Genomic DNA, 6,000 nt, shown 5'->3' on the forward strand with positions numbered 1-6,000 from the left:
TATTATTGTCGTCCAGAGCTTTCTTAAGGAAAAACAATGACTTCCTCCCTGCCAAAGGAAACTGCAACATTCAGAGAAACAATCCGAGAAAGCACTATAACTCAAAGAATAAGAGGTCTCATCACGAGCCGGCTTATCATGATCACAGATATTATAACTTGTTGACTTTGCCAATATTGTCTATCAAAACAGGGCAACGACTCAAGATTGTTGCAATCAAAAGACAAGGGGTCTCATCACGAGCCAGCTTGTTCAGCAAAAGTGTAAATCAAGTGAATGACTGTGTCATAATTTGGCCACCAAACCAAGACATTGTTCTTTAGAGAGTAAAAAAGGAAAAAGTGCCAAAAAGGATTTTTCTCTGAAATGTTGTAAATAACCTCAAGCAGGAAAAAGGATCATTGCTGGATAACATGGTAACCCTGTCGAGGCTATGGATGCTTGCGGGCAGCAGAGGCTCTACCTACGACAAATGAGCATATTTTAAAAAACCAGCACGCAGAGAAGACATTATTTTATCTTTTAAAAAGGACCGAGCAATGTCTGGTATGAATGCAAGAACTAAGCCTAGGGAAGCAAACAATTGGAATAAAAGAAAGGTTGAAACAAAGTATCATTGACAGGATGAGGGGTAATCTACTCTATCTATCCATAACAAAATTTAGACATATGAAAACTTTTATGTTTCGGAAGTGGAAATGTCAATAGAAAAGTAGAGATAACTGGTTCTTCACAGTGAATTGCCATTGTTGTGGTCAACAACAACCCCCCTCTTTGTTTAGTATTAGCAATAATATCAAGCAAAGGGGGACCCTTAACAAAAATCCCAAAAATATTTTTATCCAAGTTTTTGTATTTTAACTCCCTAAAAGCTATATCGCATCGTAGAGAGAGAGTGTAGAGTTTTCCTATGCACATAGATAAGCTACAAAGAAGCGATGCGAAATTCATCGCATCGCATATTTTGAAGGTGCCCTTAAAATAAAATGAGAAGGAATTGCCGACGGCCGATATGCGACGTCGCATATCGCAAACGTTGCAAAAGCAGCACACAACGAGCAAATGAAAATTGCGATATTGCGATTTGCGATCTGCGATCCTACAAACTGCAATTTTGTGATTTGCGATCTACGACGAATGAAACAATTAATTGCTGCAATATGAATCGTAGAAACCACTCATCGCAAAGTTTCTTCGGCATGATCTGTAAACCCAAAATCGAGCGCTCACCTTAAGGAAAATTAATGATGGCACGCCTGAGTATCCAAAGATGATCATGTTGCGTTTTTCGAAGAGTCAAGTCCTTATGAGTGTCATGATTATGCATTCATTGGAGTTTAAAGCTTTCATGTCAATCTTTTCATATCTCTTTTCCTCTGCGTAAGCTATAAGGCAGTAACTGACATAAATCTATATGCAGGAAACATATAAGGAAAATGGTAAAGCGCCAATACTTGAAGAACAGAGAGGAGATGCCTTCACAAATGAATGCCGCATGCAGCAGAGCCGCAGATTCCAGAGTATCACTCCACAGACACTGATGAAAATAGACTATCCAAGACTCAGAGTCAAAGGCACACAAAAGCAGCATGTTTGCAAAAGATCCTGAAGCTCAGATTGGGTAAAGCAAAAAGAAAAACGTTGAAAAGGGATGATGCTTCAGAAAAGCCTGGAACAAAGAATGGAAGCAATTTTCGATACGTAAGATTGTTCAGGCAACGAAATCCCTAACTCATTGAGTCATTCACACGGCCGGAAACCGAAATAGCAACAGCACAATCAGTTTGAAAGAAATGTGGGTTATACAAAGTATACACAGCAAAAAACACCCAGTCACAGGGAGATTTTCAAAATATCTTCTGAGTTGTCAGAAAGAGGTGCCAGCATTTGTTATTTCTACTTTCATCGCCCGAGCAAAAGGAAAAGACAACCAGCCGACTCTTTCCAGGCGAACGTCACATTGCTTACAGCACTAAGGAGCAGATACAGAAAGGGTTAGAAATTAGATTCAATTTTTAGAAATAAATTTGCTTTAGTAAAAGGGCGGTCATTTGAATCCGTTCCCTAAATTTGTGTAATTAAGATTAGTTAGTTAGTAGTATTTAACCCTTCTCATAGAATTTGGAGAAGGGTCCGGAAATTTGTCAAAAAACTTGTCCTCAGAACATGCACTTTTGCACCCTCGGAGGGTGTTTTTGATGAATGGATGGATCGAGATTTATTTATGTTTGCATTTTAATGTCTGCTACTGATGTTGCACTTCTGTACTCTTAGTAGATGTTAGAAGTAAGTAGAGATAAATCGTTATTGCTTGAAGTTTGTGAGTGAAATCAGTCATAAATGGTACTTTTATCTCTTGATTAATTTCTGCTCATATTCTTAGAGTGATATACAGCTGATTTGTTTATATGTTAATGTATGAATGTCTAGATTACCATTTGGCACTTTTGTACGATGGAATCATTTGTTTGTGCTTGACATATGAATAAATGATTATGCGATATGTTGTTCACAACTGTTTTGCCTAACTTCTTATGCAAAATGGTTCATCTTAATTGATTTATATTCTTATGATAGCTGAATGATCTTTATTACCAGTTGTTGTATGAAATCTTTTTAGATCGCATAATGAAAGAATTTTACCCCGGGTTAGTATAGATTAGATGTGCTGTTTCTGTTAGATTACAGTAGCATAGAGTCAGTTTAGAGTCTAGAATTAAATTAGTTAAAAATCACCTTTAGATTAGTGTCTTCAAAATATACACACACACACACACACATCTTTTAGATTGGGAAGCTGGTCCCATCATCCCCAGTAGGACCCGCTACACCAAACGGCCAAGGAGCCGCCAACCAGGTTCCCGACCGGCTGGGTATCCCCCTTGTTGTTGACCCGATTTCAGGGCCCTCAACAGTATACTACAAAACCTCATTCCATTTTTACTCATTTTTCAAAAACTATTTGTGCATAGAAAAAATCAAAGTGTTTCTTGAGACCATTAGCCTACCTTCTTCCCCTTAGTCAAGATGGGTTCTTGAATAATTCTCAATTTGACAAGGTCTTCCACTACCTTTTTCCACCATTTGGATACCTCTGAAACCTTCAAAATGCCTTTAGATAAGAACTAGGGCATCATGTAGTGATTCCTGTAGTAACTACTGGAAACCTTGGAGCATCCTATAGTAATTATAGGATACCGTGTAGCATATTGTTTAAACCTATTTTTAGCAGAAATGATATTCTGAGCTTAGTGTAGGCCCTCAAATTTACTTCCATGCCTTTCTCCCCTTTTTATAACATCTTTTAGGCCTTGGAAAAAAGCTATAAAGAGATTAGAGACCTCATGGAAAGCCTCCTTTCATCACTACAGTTTGAGTTCTATTTTGATGGTGAATGAATTCTTGCCTTTTTTTGCCTTCTTCTTCTCTTTTGTGGCCTAGATGATTTCCTAATGGCATTGGAGTTCTCTGTTTTGATTAGGTCTCTCTTAGGCACTGCCATTTTTGTTTTTAGCACAATTTTTTCCTTTCCTCCTTCTTGTAGCAGCATTCTGCCTTCCTGTAGCAGTCATTCCTCCTCTTTCGCAGTCTTCCAATTGTATGATAGTGATGATAAATGATGTAGATCATTTCGAGGATGATGCTAGGGCTTAGAGGGAGTAGCGTAGGTTTGTTGAAAACGGAGAGGATGTGCTCAGAGAGTTTTTTCAAGAAATTTTAGGGTGAGATAGAGTGTAAGGTTTGTTCTTAAAAATATTAATTTATTTCATATGAAATAGGATGGATAGATAGTGGATATGAAGTGGATGGAGGGATTGGAGTGTTGTGGTGACTTGGCCTTTATAGAAATTTCTTCTTTTAACTATTTACCCCATTCCATGAAATCATTACCCTTCCTGATTTGGCTTTTCCACATACCATAAGTGAAGGAGTGAGCTACAATTAACTAGTTGAAGGTGGTCAAGACTGTTGGCCTATCCTTAGCTTATAAAACTTCATTTCTCACGCATTGACAACAAATTTCTAATTATAATATGCTCGAGAGAAGAGTTCAAGAATATTGCATACCTGTACCTACCTAATGGTCATTCGAGAGGCATGCATGTTGCTGCTGAGTTGATGATCGATCCATGGTCCTCTCAAGGTGATAATTTCCTTTGTTTTCTTATGCATGGGTCTTCATAGCGTGGTGATTATAAACCTTTGTATTCCAATTACCATGATCAAGCTATCTTAGTCAAATCCAGCCTCCCTGGAGTGATGGGCTTGTCCATGGGTGATATTCACCTTCCCTATACCTTATTCCACCATTAGACACCTTTCCCACACTTTATTTCACCTTCCATACCTTCCTATAGCTTTCGGCCTATTTCCTATAGTAAACTAGGAGATCTTGTAGTACTACAAGAAACCCTATAGCAGCTTGTTTAAACCCATGTTTTCCAAATGGTATACTTGATTGACATAAAATTTTCTACGCATGTTACAATCATCCTTATGTACCTCCCCATAAAAGAAAATTGGCCAAAAGATGCACGAATATCGATAAAAGTTAAAAATGGCTGAAGTTGATGTAGGTCAATTTCTTAGAAACCGTGCATTGGAATTTAAAAAAAATTCTTGAGCATGTTATCATCATCCATATGCATCTCCCCATGAAACAACTTTGAAAATGGATGCACGAATATCGAGAAAATTCAAAGATGGTTGTAGGTGATGGAGGTCAATTTATCGACAATTTTGAAATATAATTTGTTGAAATTGCTTTAGCATGTTACTATCAACCATATGCATCCCCACCTGAAACATCTTGGAAAATGGAAGCATGATTTTCAAGATATGACAAAAATAAAATTATGCTCTATGTATTTATGTTTCCTGTCGTAAAACATAGTCTTCATGTAGTATTTTAGGATAGCAACGAAAATGAATGGGAAAAACTTGGGAATGATAGGTGGATGGTGGAAATAGATGAGGGTGATGGATTGGCTTGGCCTTGGTCCTTCTAGAAAATCTCTGCAAAGGAGGAGAAAGTCTAAGTTTTACTTCCTTTAACTAGAATTTTGACCAATTTTTTATTTTTTTGGTGCCAACTTGTTTTTGTTACTTGCAGATGTTGGAGAGAACCTACATTCATCAGAGAGATACATGGAGCAAATATTTTTTATTTTCTTCTAGGCCTACTAGCCGCCTCAATGAGGTTTTCAACTAGTAGGTCTACCAAGGTGCCTCAAAGGAAGTTTTCACATAGGGTGTTTTCCCTTTCTCATTTTTTCTCTTTTTCCAACCCATTGACCACCTCATGGAGGTTTTCATTCAATGGGCCAATCTCAGGCACATCAAAGAAGGTTTTCACCTGATATTTTATTTTTTTCTCTTATTTTTAATTTTTTATTTCTTTTCCTACCCTACTCTACTTGAAAAAAAAAAATCATTTTCAACTGTAGGAATACTTCCAATGGAGCCACTTTCATAACTGAATGATAGATAAAATCATTTGAAGGCTCGAAACATATACTTTGACATGTGCCCGAATGTAAGAGACCAATCTCTTTGACTTTGATGATATCAAATATAATTTAAGAAGAGAGTATTATTATAATTTAGTGACTGTCTTGAACCATATTTCAGTATAGTTGTGATGCCCCTAGTCCACTTATTAATTTCGATAATCTTGGATGCCTTCTTCTTTGATGAAATTTATATCTTCTTTCTTTTGCTAATTATTCTCTTGAACACATGGATGATATGGTTGTAAACATGAGGGAGCTTTCCCAATCTCTGATTCTAATGTTTTATCTTCATCAAGTGTATCCCATCATTCTTTGGTCTTCTCATTTGAATCTTCTTTTTCTACATGTTGTCCTTCAATGATATCACGAGACTATATTTCTTGTCATACTCTTCCTGAGCTAAGATGAATACCATTTAGATTAAGAGGAGATGTTTGGAAGTGTTGTACTTTGGATTGTAAGTGGTCTGATCTACTTCATTGTGTGG

The sequence above is a fragment of the Pinus tabuliformis genome, chromosome 4_2, assembly GCF_031772625.1.
Source record: "Pinus tabuliformis cultivar Carrire ecotype Pingquan chromosome 4_2, CPIR1, whole genome shotgun sequence".
NCBI lineage: Eukaryota > Viridiplantae > Streptophyta > Pinopsida > Pinales > Pinaceae > Pinus > Pinus tabuliformis.